Below are 14,176 nucleotides of genomic sequence, written 5' to 3'. Positions count from 1 at the left end.
GAACAGTGCGTACAGGGCTCTGGAGACGCACAGGAGGCTTGGTGCGTGGTGCCGGAACTGGAGGTACTGGGCTGGAGACCGTGCAGGCGTACTGGCTCCCTTGAGCACCGAGCCTGCCCAACCTTACCTGGTTGAATGCTTCCCGTACCCCGTCCAGTGCGGGGAGGTGGAATAACCCGCACTGGGCTGTGTTGGCGAACCGGGGACACCATACGTAAGGCTGGTGCCATGTACACCGGCCCGAGGAGACGTACTGGAGGCCAGATATGTTGAGCTGGCTTCATGGCACTTGGCTCAATGCTCAATCTAGCCCGGCCAGTGCGGGGAGGTGGAATAACCCGCACCGGGCTATGCACACGTACAGGAGACACCGTGCGCTCTTCCGCATAACACGGTGTCTGCCCGTACTCCCGCTCTCCACGGTAAGCATGGGAAGTGGGCGCAGGTCTCCTATCTGCCTTCGCCACACTACCCTCTAGCCCCCCCCAATCAATTTTTGGGGTTTCTTCACGGGCTTCCAGCCACGCTTCCGTGCTGCCTCCTCATACCACCGCTCCTGGGCTTTAGCTGCCTCCATCTCTTCCCGAGAGCGGCGATATTCTCCAATGTGAGCCCAGTGTCCTTTACCCTCCAGAATTTCCTCCCATGTCCAGGATTCCTGTGTAGTGGGCCGCTGCTGCTCGTACTCACGCTGCTTGGTCCGAGTTTGGTGGGTGGTTCTGTAACGGCAGTCTAAGTCGTCCTCCTCCTCAGACGAGGAGAGGCGAGAAGGATCTGAGGACCAATGTACAGCGTGGTAATTTTCCATGATTTAATTAACACAAAACAAGACACTATACAAAATGACAAAACAAACTAACCATCACAGTCCTAGCTGGTGCAGACAAAACACAAAGACAGGAAACAACCACCCACAATCCCCAACACAAAACAAGCCACCTATATATGATTCTCAATCAGGGACAACTATTGATAGCTGCCTCTGATTGAGAACCATATTAGGCTGGACACAGAAACAGACAAACTAGACACACAACATAGAATTCCCACCCAGCTCACGTCCTGAACAACACTAAACAAGCAAAACACATAAGAACTCTGGTCAGGACGTTACAGCCTCGCTGTTGTTGTTGTCTATGAACATTACAATAACAACAATATTGATGTTTGATTTAGTTTAAATGGCTCAGCTGTTGATGGGACGCAGTTCCCTTTCCTTCACAACATGTTGTACAGTATGAATGTACCGACATCATCACACACAGTAACACATTAACTAACAGTGACAGATGTTGACTCTCAGCTACATCTTCCTATTTGTAACAGACAAATGCATCTCTTGGAGCTGCTCTACTCCGAGCTTAGTGGTCCTGGGGATCTACAGGGTGTGCAGGCTTTTGTTACAGCCAAGCCAAACACTACCACACAGCAATAGAGAGAGTCAAGGCTTGGCAGTTGAGTAGTTGAGTCAGGCGCGTTAGTGGTGCTGGACTAAAGGACCAAGGTTGGAGAATAGCTGATTGTAAGGTTGTGTGCAGGGGCCAGGCCACTGAGTGACTATACACATCCCTCATTAAATCTAACCTCTCTCTCTCGCTCTCTCAGGGGGTTTGGCCTGATTACCAATATCTGATGACTGATACACCGATACTGATGGTTAATACACAGTAGCAATGCTGAGAGGAGGCTGAGGTAATGCCTTGAATTGAATGTCAGCTCTCTCCACTACACTGCTACTGCTCTTTCTCTCTCTCATACATCTTCATTTCTTATGAGCAATTAACAGCCCCACATAGCTCTATCTAAATAAATGAATATGGGTTTCAGAACACAGGACCAAGGAGAAGAGAGTTGTGACAGATTGTTGGCAGAGTTGGAGGAATAGTTGGCCAAGTAAGTATCTAATCTCTCTCTGTTAAAAGGCTAATGTCTGTCTCGCCCTCCTGGCATCGCTTGTGTGTGTGTGTGTTTGTATGCTATCTGCATGTGAGTAAACAGCTGCTGTAAAAGCAGACCAATAGTTTCCATAGCAACCCAGCAGCGTACATACAGGCAGCACAAACGGATACAAGGCGGTGTGGCAGTTAGAAATGAAAACATAAAAAACGTAGAATGTCTCCCTATCGGCCAATTAACAGACTTACGGCCGATTACATTGCAATCCACGAGGAGACTGCATGGCAGACTGACCACCTGTTACGCGAGTGCAGCATCAAAAGGACCTGGTGGCTGCAAGGAGCCAAGGTAAGTTGCTAGCTAACATTAAACTTATAAAAAACAAACAATCTTAACATAATCACTAGTTAACTACACATGGTTGATGATATTACTATGTTAACTAGCTTGTCCTGCTTTGCATATAATCAATGCGCTGCCTGTTAATTTATCATCGAATCACAGCCTACTTCAACTTCGCCAAACTGGTGATGATTTAACAAAAGCGCAGTCGCTGCACCAATGTACCGAACCATAAACATCAATGCCTTTCTTAAAATCAATACACAAGTATATTTTTTAAAAACCTGTATATTTAGTTAAAAGAAATTCATGTTAGCAGGCAATATTAACTAGGGAAACTGTGTCACTTCTCTTGCGTTCAGTGTAAGCAGTCAGGGTATATGCAGCAGTTTGGGTTGCCTGGCTCGTTGCGAACTGTGTGAAGACCATTTCTTCATAACAAAGACCATCATTCATTTGTCAGAATTTTACATAATTATGACATAACATTGAAGGTTGTGTAATGTAACAGCAATATTTAGACTTAGGGTTGCCACCCGTTCAATAAAATACGGAATGGTACCGTATTTCACTGAAAGAATAAACGTTTTGTTTTCGAAATGATCGTTTCTGGATTTGACCATATTAATGACTTAAGGCACGTATTTCTGTGTGTTTATTATATTATAATTAAGTCTATGATTTGATATTTGATAGAGCAGTCTGACTGAGCGGTGGTCGGCAGCAGCAGGCTCTTAAGCATTCATTCAAACAGCACTTTCCTGCGTTTGCCAGCAGCTCTTCGCAATGCTTGAAGCACAGCTCTGTTTATGACTTCAAGCCTATCAACTCCCGAGATTAGGCTGGCAATACTATAGTGCCTATAAGAACATCCAATAGTCAAAGGTATGTGAAATACAAATGGTATAGAGAGAAATAGTTCTATAATTCCTATAATAACTACAACCTAAAACTTCTTAACTGGGAATATTGAAGACTCATATGTTCTCATGTTCTGAGGAAGGAACTTAAACCTTAGCTTTTTTTTACATGGCACATATTGTGCTTTTACACTGTGTTTTTGCATTATTTAAACCAAATTGAACATGTTTCATTATTTATTTGAGATTAAATAGATTATATTTATGTATTATATTAAGTTAAAATAGAAGTGTTCATTGTTCATTCAGTATTGTTGTAATTGTCATTATTACAAATATATATATAAAAATGGCCGATTACTCGGTATCGGCTTTTTTTTGTCCTCCAATAATCGGTAATGGTTTTGGCATTGAAAAATCATAATCGGTCGACCTCTAGAATAAACTGTATGCATGTAGGTATCAAGGCATAAAATGGAGGATACATACTTTAGGCATTCTGTTATGTAAGCCATTGGACGGTATACTCAATTGAGACATATTGCACATTACCCCCTGGGAACAAACACGCATACACACTTGGAGACACACGGACACTCTGTACACTGGCTGCTGTGAAAGAGCCCCATTAGAATGACTTTATCCAACGTGGCTGCCTGGAGAAGGCATGAGCGCAGACAGAGAGAACAAAAAGAAGGAAAGAGAGATGAGGAGAGTATTGAGGAGAAGTGGGATAAAGGAGAGAGTTTTGCTGAGGTAGGGAAAGAGAGAGATTATTGAGAGAGCAATAAAGAACAAGTAGAGTTATTGATGGTTGGGGAGCCTGGGACACAATCCCTAGGGTTTTATACTTAATTACTAGTGTGTGTGTGTGTGTGTGTGTGTGTGTGTGTGTGTGTGTGTGTGTGTGTGTGTGTGTGTGTGTGTGTGTGAGAGAGAAAGAAACGAGAGCCTACAGGACCAGGTCTCCCTATTTAATTTCTCTGTCAGCAGAACTGGACTCCCTTGTGTCACTCTCTGCTGTGCTGACTGGGCCAGTGAGATGGGGGGAGCAGAAGAGGTGGGAGAGAGGGAGGCAGGGAGCAGGAGAGGGGCGAGGGGGTAGGGGACTGCCAAGGCTCCCCAGCAGTGAGAGGTAGCAGACTGACAGGCCAGAGATGGCCAGAATGGCATTGATCTTATATTAATTAATTTACCATAAATACCACAGAGTAGCTCATTGCACAATGCACAAGCCCACTGATCTATAGGGTTTTATGATTGTAAGTAATCAATAAGCGCTGAGAGGACAGGAGGAGGAGAGAAGGAGGAGAGATGAGAAGAAAAGAGAGAAGGGGATTTCAGTCTATATTCAGCTCAGTGTCCCAGATCTCTCAGCCTTGCTCCTAGTTGTATAGCGTGCGATTGGGCTGGGGGTGAGACATTCAGACAGCATAAGAAACAGATGACATTTCAGACAGAATAATGCATGAGTCATTATTCATTATCTTCAGCGTCATTCTCCTCATCACTACCACAAGCACAGTCATCATCATCATTATCATGACCAACAACAACAAACACCACAACAACACTATCCTCATCATCATCACAATCCTCATCATCATCTTACCACTTGTAAAAATAACAAGTTAGAACATAAAAATAGATAATAGGTGTACCACCATGAATAATAGGCTTATAATCTACTGAATGTATTGCACACTTTTAGCTGTTTTGTATTAAGGTGCATCATGATGACCGAAAGTCTTTCAATACTCACATAGTTCAAACTGATCTCATCCCCAGGGTAATTGAGCATAAGCGGAAGTGTCTGGTGATGCCACATGCATATCATGCCGGAAAGACAGAAATGTCCGACTTGCTAACCTAGGCGGAAGATTCGGATCCTGAGTTTCACTCTTGGGTGTAACCAGAATCAACCAATAGGAAGCTCTACGTAAATAACTTACATTCATTTTAACTCGGACGTCCAGAGTTTCCGACATGATCTGAACACGGCATAAATTCAAACAGAAGATTTATGAACAAGATCAATATTTGAGGCCTTGTATGATCAAATCGAATGACAATGTATCCAGTCAGCGCAATATACACTGAGGTATGTAAAAATCAACGTTAAGGATGCTATAACTTTGTTGTTTCTGTAGCCTACAATATCCATTCAACGTTGTTTTATTTACGCCGTAATTCGTCTGAATGACACAGCCAACCAAAAATAAATGACTGGTATACTGAAACCACGTTTTGTATGTAGTAAGGCTATTATTAGGAACAGGAAGACCCCACATACAATAAGAGGCTGTAGAGCTTCCGGCGACTGAGTTTTCGGAACACCAAGAGGTGCGCCCACACTCACAAGTTGATCACAAAGCGGACGCGGCGCACACAACGATCTGTCGGTCACATTAAAAGCGAGAATATTTATATGAATCCTTCTCAGTTACATTACGATCTTCACGCGGTCCAGGTGCTCCCATGCCTTCTATCCGTCGGCGTTTCCCCTGGCCAGGCTGAGAGATGGAGAGAGGTTTCAGTGCAATAAGCCACTCAAGTAGCCTAATAGACACACCCTCTCTCTTCTATCCTCGCTGCGAAACCGGCAGGCTCTTGTGGTACCGCACTCTTAAAAAACATTTTCAAACAAACCCAGCTACTTCCATCCATCGTCATTATGTGGGTCACACTTGAAGTATACATTTCTGCCTTCACCGTAGCCTACTAATTGTCATCCATACATTAACTGTGGAAATCGGAAAGAGACTGTGCTGTACCGATAACCCACATCGCACTTTGACATACTTTTATGCATTTAAATTTTAAGTAGTTTTGCATAAAAAGTGAATTACTGACATTTATTGCCTTCAGTCGACTCAACTCAAATCACTGCATTAATATTTTATAGTGAGTACATAGCTCTGCAGAATTCTGTCAATACAATTGTATATCTAATATTCCTTTTGTTTGTGTTTGTCATTTAACTCAACTTTTTCTGTCAATGTCTGTATCAGTGCCATTGAATTAATTCGTTTAGATCTATCATAATGTCCTCTGTAGGCACATTTTATGGCCTGGAATGCCATACACCAAAGCAGGCCTACACCATGAAGCTCAAAGCTTTTCTCATAACTTCACTTTTGTTCATCTATATATATTTTTTATTTTTTTAGCCAGGTAGGCAAGTTGAGAACAAGTTCTCATATACAACTGCGACCTGGCCAAGATAAAGCAAAGCAGTGCGACAGAAACAACACAGAGTTACACATGAATAAACAAACATACAGTCAATAACACAATAGAAAAGGCTATATACAGTGTGTGCAAATGAAGTAAGATTAGGGAGGTAAGGCAATAAATAGGCCATAGTGGCAAAATAATTGCAATTTAGTAATTAAACACTGGAGTGATAGATGTGCAGAAGATGAATGTGCAAGTAGAGATAGTGGGGTGCAAAGGAGCAAAAAAAAAGAAGAACAATATGGGAATTAGGTAGATGGGTGGTCTATTTACAATGGGCTATGTACAGGTGCAATGATCTGTAAGCTGCTCTGACAGCTGATGCTTAAAGTTAGTGATGGAGATATGAGTCTCCAGCTTCAGTGATTTTTGAAATTCGTTCCAGTCATTGGCAGCAGAGAACTGGAAGGAAAGGCGGCCAAAGGAGGAGTTGGCTTTGGGGGTGACCAGCTGAAATATACCTGCTGGAGCGTGTTCTACAGATGGGTGCTGCTATGGTGACCAGTGAGCTGAGATAAGGCGGGGCTTTACCTAGCAAAGACTTATAGATGACCTGGAGCCAGTGGGTTTGGCAACGAATATGAAGTGAGGGCCAGCCAACGAGAGCATACAGGTCACAGTGGTGGGCAGTATATGGGGCTTTGGTGACGAAACGGATGGCACTGTGATAGACTGCATCCAATTTGCTGAGTAGAGTGTTGGAGGCTATTTGTAAATGACATTGCCGAAGTCAAGGATCGGTAGGATAGTCAGTTTTACAAGGGTATGCTTGGTAGCATGAATGAAGGATGCTTTTTTGCTAAATAGGAAGCTGATTCTAGATTTAATTTTGGATTGGAGATGCTTAATGTGAGTCTGGAAGGAGAGTTTACAGTCTAACCAGACACCTAGGTATTTGTAGTTTTCCACATATTCTAAGTCAGAACCGTCCAGAGTAGTGATGCTAGACGGGCGGGCAGGTGCGGGCAGCGATCAGTTGAAGAGCATGCGTTTAGTTTTACTTGCATATAAGAGCAGTTGGAGGCCACAGAAGGAGAGTTGTATGGCATTGAAACTCGTCTGGAGGTTTATTAACACAGTGTCCAAAGAAGTGCCGGAAGTATACAGAATGGTGTCGTCTGCGTAGAGGTGGATCAGAGAATCACCAGCAGCAAGAGCAACATTGATGTATACAGAGAAAAGAGTTTGCCCGAGAATTGAACTCTGTGGCACCCCCATAGAGACTGCCAGAGGTCCGGACAACAGGCCCTCCGATTTGACACACTGAACTCTGTCTGAGAAGTAGTTGGTGAACCAGGCGAGGCAGTCATTTGAGAAACCAAGGCTGTTGAGTCTGCCGATAAGAATGCGGTGATTGACAGAGTAACATGTCACGCCCTGACCTTAGAGTTCCTTTTTATGTCTCTATTTTTGTTGGTCAGGGCGTGAGCTGGGGTGGGCATTCTATGTTTTGTTCTGTGTGTTGTATTTCTATGTGTTTGGCCTGGTATGGTTCCCAATCAGAGGCAGCTGTCAGTCATTGTCTCTGATTGAGAACCATACTTAGGTAGCCTGTTCCCACCTGTGTTTGTGGGTAGTTGTTTTCTGTTTAGTGTAGTGCACCTTGCAGAACTGTTTGTTTGTCGTTTTGTTGTTTTTGTTCAAGTGTTAGTATTTATTAAAAGTTAATATGGACACTTACCACACTGCACCTTGGTCCTCTTCTCCTTCTCTCGACGACGTTCGTGACAGAACTACCCACCACTAACAGACTAAGCAGCGTGGAAGAGAGGACTGGACATGGGAGGACATTCTGGACGGCAAGGGATCCTGAACATGGGAGGAGATCCTGGCTGGAAGGGATCGCCTCCCATGGAAACAGGTGGAGGCAGCCAGGAGAGCGGAGGCAGCAGGAGAAAGGAACCAGCGGTATGAGGGAACACGGCTGGCAAGGAAGCCCGAGAGGCAGACCCAAAATATTTTGGGAGGGGGGCACACGGGGAGTGTGGCGGAGTCAGGTTGGAGACCTGAGCCCACTCCCCGTTCTTACCGGGGCAAGCATGTGACTAGTCAGGCCCCGTGCTATGGGGTGATGCGCACTGTGTCTCGGCCGAGCATCCACAGGCCGGTGTGTTCGGTGCCAGCGTCCCGTATTTGCCGGGTGGAAGCTGGCATCCAGCCAGAACAGGTGGGGCCAGATTTGCTCTCGAGACCGCCAGTGCGCCTCCACGGCCCAGTGTATCCGGTGCCTCGGCCAAGAACAAGGCCTCCTGCATGTCTCCCCAGCCTGGTGAGTCCTGTGCCTGCGCCGAGAATTAACCCTCCTATATGTCTCCCCAGCCTGTTGAGTCCTGTGCCTTCTCCCAGAGCCAGGCCTCCTGTGTGTCTCTCCACTCAAGTGGTGATCCATGGCAAGAAGCCTCCAGTGGTGATCCATGGCACGAAGCCTCCAGTGGTGATCCATGGCACGAAGCCTCCAGTGATGATCCATGGCAAGAAGCCTCCAGTGATGATCCATGGCACGAAGCCTCCAGTGATGATCCATGGCACGAAGCCTCCAGTGACGATCCATGGCACAAAGCCTCCAGTGATGATCCATGGCACAAAGCCTCCAGTGATGATCCATGGCACGAAGCCTCCAGTGATGATCCATGGCAAGAAGCCTCCTGTGATGATCCATGGCACGAAGCCTCCAGTGATGATCCATGGCACGAAGCCTCCAGTGATGATCCATGGCACGAAGCCTCCAGTGATGATCCATGGCACGAAGCCTCCAGTGATGATCCATGGCACGAAGCCTCCAGTGATGATCCATGGCACGAAGCCTCCAGTGAGGAGTTATGGCACGAAGCCTCCAGTGAGGAGTTATGGCACGAAACCTCCAGTGAGGAGTTATGAAACGAGGCCTCCAACGAAGGCCGTCAGTCCGGAGCCTCCAGCGACGCCCTCTAGTCCGGAGCCTTCAGCGACGCCCTCTAGTCCGGAGCCTCCAGATGACGCCCTCCAGTCCGGAGCCTCCAGCGTCGCCTTCCTGTCCGGATCCGCCAGAGTCTCCCTCCTGTCCGGAGCCGCCAGAGTCTCCCTCCTGTCCGGAGCAGCCAGAGTCTCCCTCCTGTCCGGAGCAGCCAGAGTCTCCCTCCTGTCCGGAGCAGCCAGAGTCTCCCTCCTGTCCGGAGCAGCCAGAGTCTCCCTCCTGTCCGGAGCAGCCAGAGTCTCCCTCTTGTCCGGGGCCCGCTGCGAGGGTCCCCAGTCCGGGGTTGGCGGCGGGGGTCCCCGCTCTAGAGGCGCCACCTAAGTGGGCCAAGCCAGAGGTGGAGCGGGGTCTACGTCCCGCACCAGAGCCGCCACCGCAGTGAAATGCCCACCCAGACCCTCCCCTATAGGTTCAGGTTTTCCTTTTTATGTCTCTATATCGGTTGGTCAGGGCGTGAGTTGGGGTGGGCATTCTATGTTTTGTTCTGTGTGTTGTATTTCTATGTGTTTGGCCTGGTATGGTTCCCAATCAGAGGCAGCTGTCAATCGTTGTCTCTGATTGAGAACCATACTGAGGTAGCCTGTTCCCACCTGTGTTTGTGGGTAGTTGTTTTCTGTTTAGTGTCGTGCACCTTGCAGAACTGTTCGTTTGTCGTTTTGTTGTTTTTGTTCAAGTGTTAGTATTTATTAAAAGGTAATATGGACACCTTGGTCCTCTTCTCCTTCTCCCGACAACGTTCGTTACATCGAAAGCCTTGGCCAGGTCGATGAATACGGCTGCACAGTATTGTCTTTTATCGATGCCGCCATCGATAAAAGACAATACTGTGCAGCCGTATTTATCGACCTGGCCAAGGCTTTCGATGTAACGAACGTTGTCGGGAGAAGGAGAAGAGGACCAAGGTGTCCATATTACCTTTTAATAAATCAGCTGCCTCTGGTGAGGCAATAAATAAATCAGCTGCCTTTAATAAATCAGCTGCCTCTGGTGCGATCGTTTAGGACCTTGAGCGTGGCTGAGGTGCACACATAACCAGCTCGGAAACCAGATTGCATAGCGGAGTACGGTGGGATGTGAAATGGTCGATAATCTGTTTGTTAACTTGGCTTTCGAAGACCTTGGTAAGGCAGGGCAGGATGGATATAGGCCTGTAACAGTTTGGGTCTAGAGTGTCTCCCGCTTTGAAGAGGGGGATGAGAGCGGCAGCTTTCCAATCTTTGGGGATATCAGACGAAACGAAAGAGAGGTTGATCAGGCTGGTAATAGCGGTTGCAACAATTGTGGCGGATAATTTTAGAAGGAGAGGGTCCAGATTGTCTAGCCCGGCTGATTTGTAGGGGTCCAGATTTTGCAGCTCTTTCAGAACACCAGCTACCTGGATTTGGGTGACGGAGAAATGCCTCGGGAAGTTGCTGTGGGGGGTGCAGAGCTGTTGACAGGGGTAGGGGTAGCCAGGTGGAAAGCATGGCCAGCCGTAGAAAATTGTTTTTTGAAATTCTCAATTTTCGGTGGTGACAGTGTTTCCTAGCTTCAGTGCACTGGGCAGCTGGGAGGAGGTGCTCTTATTCCTCATGGACTTTACAGTGTCACAGAACAGTTTGTGCTACAGGATGCAACTTTCTGTTTCAAAAAGCCAGCCTTTGCTTTCCTAACTGCCTGTGTATATTGGTTCCTAACTTCCCTGAAAAGTTTCATATCGCGGGGGCTATTCGATGCTAATGCAGTACGCCACAGGATGTTTTTGTGCTGGTCAAGGGCAGTCAGGTCTGGAGTGGACCAAGTAATTACAACATGCTGAGTCTCTCGCTCAATTCAATTTCATTTAAATGTACTTTATTGACATGGCAAGTTCATTATTACTTACATTGTCAAAGTATACATATAGAAAATAAAAATATATATCTATATACGCTGCTCAAAAAAATAAAGGGAACACTTAAACAACGCAATGTAACTCCAAGTCAATCACATTTCTGTGAAATCAAACTGTCCACTTAGGAAGCAACACTGATTGACAAAAAATTTCACATGCTGTTGTGCAAATGGAATAGACAAAAGGTGGAAATTATAGGCAATTAGCAAGACACCCCCAATAAAGGAGTGATTCTGCAGGTGGTGACCACAGACCACTTCTCAGTTCCTATGCTTCCTGGCTGATGTTTTGGTCACTTTTGAATGCTGGCGGTGCTCTCACTCTAGTGGTAGCATGAGACGGAGTCTACAACCCACACAAGTGGCTCAGGTAGTGCAGCTCATCCAGGATGGCACATCAATGCGAGCTGTGGCAAGAATGTTTGCTGTGTCTGTCAGCATAGTGTCCAGAGCATGGAGGCGCTACCAGGAGACAGGCCAGTACATCAGGAGACGTGGAGGAGGCCGTAGGAGGGTAACAACCCAGCAGCAGGACCGCTACCTCCGCCTTTGTGCAAGGAGGAGCACTGCCAGAGCCCTGCAAAATGACCTCCAGCAGGCCACAAATGTGCATGTGTCTGCTCAAACGGTCAGAAACAGACTCCATGAGGGTGATATGAGGGCCCGACGTCCACAGGTGGGGGTTGTGCTTACAGCCCAACACCGTGCAGGACGTTTGGCATTTGCCAGAGAACACCAAGATTGGCAAATTCGCCACTGGCGCCCTGTGCTCTTCACAGATGAAAGCAGGTTCACACTGAGCACATGAGCACATGTGACAGACGTGACAGAGTCTGGAGACGCCGTGCAGAACGTTCTGCTGCCTGCACCATCCTCCAGCATGACCGGTTTGGCGGTGGGTCAGTCATGGTGTGGGGTGGCATTCCTTTGTGGGGCCGCACAGCCCTCCATGTGCTCGCCAGAGGTAGCCTGATTGCCATTAGGTACCGAGATGAGATCCTCAGAGCCCTTGTGAGACCATATGCTGACACATGCACATTTGTGGCCTGCTGGAGGTCATTTTACGCACACCTGCCTTCCCTTGTCACGCGCATCAGCGATACTGGACTCACCTGGACTCACTCACTCATCTGTTTATTTCCTCCCCTATATTTGTCAGTTCCCTGCTTATGCATTAATTGTCTTTTGTTTTTGTTACCTGTTTGCTGACGCTGTTCCTGTCTCGTTCCATGTCCGTTATTTATTAAATGTTTTACTCCCTGTACCTGCTTCGTCTCTCCAGCGTCATTCCATGTGACACATAGTCAATGAACTAATCACTGATCATAATATTGATGTGATTGGCCTGACTGAAACATGCCTCAAGCCTGATGAATTTGCTGTGTTATATGAGGCCTCTCCTCCTGGTTACATGAGTGACCATAACCCCCGCACATCCCGCAAAGGCAGAGGTGTTGCTAACAAATTTCAATTTACAATGAAAAAGACTGCGTTTTCGTCTTTTGAACATCTAGTCATGAAAACTATGCAGCCTACTCAATCACTTTTTATAGCTACTGTTTACAGGTCTCCTGGGCCGTATACAGCGTTCCTCACTGAGTTCTCTGAATTCCTATTGGACCTTGTAGTCATGGCAGATAATATTCACATTTTTGGTGACTTTAGTATTCACATGGAAAAGTCCACAGACCCACTCCAAAAGGCTTTCAGAGCCATCATTGACTCAATGGGGTTTGTCCAACATGTCTCCGGACCACCTCATTGCCACAAGCATACCCTGGATCTAGTTTTGTCCCATTGAATAAATATTGTGGATCTAAATGTTTTTCCTCGTTATCCTGCACTACTCTACCACTATCTTATTATGTTTGCAATCACAACAAATAATCTGCTCAGAACCCAACCAAGGATCATCAAAAGCCGTGATATAAATTCTCGGACAACCCAAATATTCCTAGATACCCTTCCAGATTCTAACCACCTACCCAAGGACGTCGGAGTACAAAAAACGGTTAACCACCTAACTGAGGATCTAAATTTAACCTTGCGTAATACCCTAGATGCAGTCGCACCCCTAAAAACAAAAAACATTTGTCACAAGAAATTTGCTCCCTGGTATACCAAAAATGCCCGAGCCCTGAAGGAAGCTTCCAGAAAATTGGAACGGAAATGGCGCTCCACCAAACTGGATGTCTTACGACTAGCTTGGAAAGATAGTATCATGCATTATCGAAGAGCCCTCACTGCTGCTCAATCATCCTAATTGAGGATAATAACAACAATCCAACATTTGTCTTTGATACTGTTGCAAAGCTTCCTAAAAAGCAGCATTCAACAAGAGAGGATGGCTTTCACTTCAGCAGTGTCACGATCGTGTGGCGGATTGACGGACCAAAACGCAGCAGTTGGAAAATAAGCCATCTTCTTTTATTTTAAAAGATGACGAAAAATAAACACGAAACACACTTTAACAAACTATACAAAACAACAAACGACCGTGAAGCTAAATAACGTTGTGCACATACACACACAGGCTACAAACGTTCTACATAGACAATTACCCACAATCAATGAGAGCCTATGGCTACCCTAAATAAGGCTCCCAATCAGAGACAACCGAAATCAGCTGTCTCTAATTGGGAACTCATTCAGGTAACCATAGACTCTCCTAGAATACTAACCACCATAGATAATGCTAAACATCTACACTCAACACAAAACCATATACTACACCTATTAACCCCTTTACCAAATAAACACCCAAAACAAACAAAACATAAACATTACCCATGTCACACCCTGACCTAACTAAAATAATAAAGAAAACCAATAATACTAAGGCCAGGGCGTGACATAACCCCCCCCTTGAGGCGCGAACTCCGGGCGCACCATACACAGTCTAGGGGAGGGTCTGGGTGGGCTTCCATCCACGGTGGCGGCTCCGGCTCTGGTCGCGGTCCCCACGTCACCACAGTACCTAAACACCTCCTAGGCTTCCTCCAAACGACCCCCCTCC

At 46.3% G+C, this 14,176-nt stretch overlaps 1 protein-coding gene across 6 annotated transcripts in view; it reads right to left on the bottom strand.

The window, feature by feature from the left end:
- LOC129815591 (kelch domain-containing protein 8A-like) overlaps positions 1-14,176 on the bottom strand; it is a 78,111-nt gene that overhangs the window by 16,925 nt on the left and 47,010 nt on the right. The window contains exon 1 of one of the 6 annotated variants that reach the window (XM_055869542.1): positions 5,546-5,901. The exons of 4 other annotated variants lie outside the window; for them this stretch is intronic. The gene's annotated coding sequence lies outside the window, so the exon portion shown is untranslated. Of the gene's footprint in view, positions 1-4,860; positions 5,488-5,545; positions 5,902-14,176 lie in introns of those variants that run through there. One more of the 6 variants, XM_055869544.1, reaches the window with a different exon arrangement.

The sequence above is a fragment of the Salvelinus fontinalis genome, chromosome 18 (genome assembly GCF_029448725.1).
Source record: "Salvelinus fontinalis isolate EN_2023a chromosome 18, ASM2944872v1, whole genome shotgun sequence".
Lineage (NCBI taxonomy): Eukaryota > Metazoa > Chordata > Actinopteri > Salmoniformes > Salmonidae > Salvelinus > Salvelinus fontinalis.
Note: the sequence above shows the minus strand (reverse complement) of the source record. Positions and strands in the feature narration are given on the sequence as shown.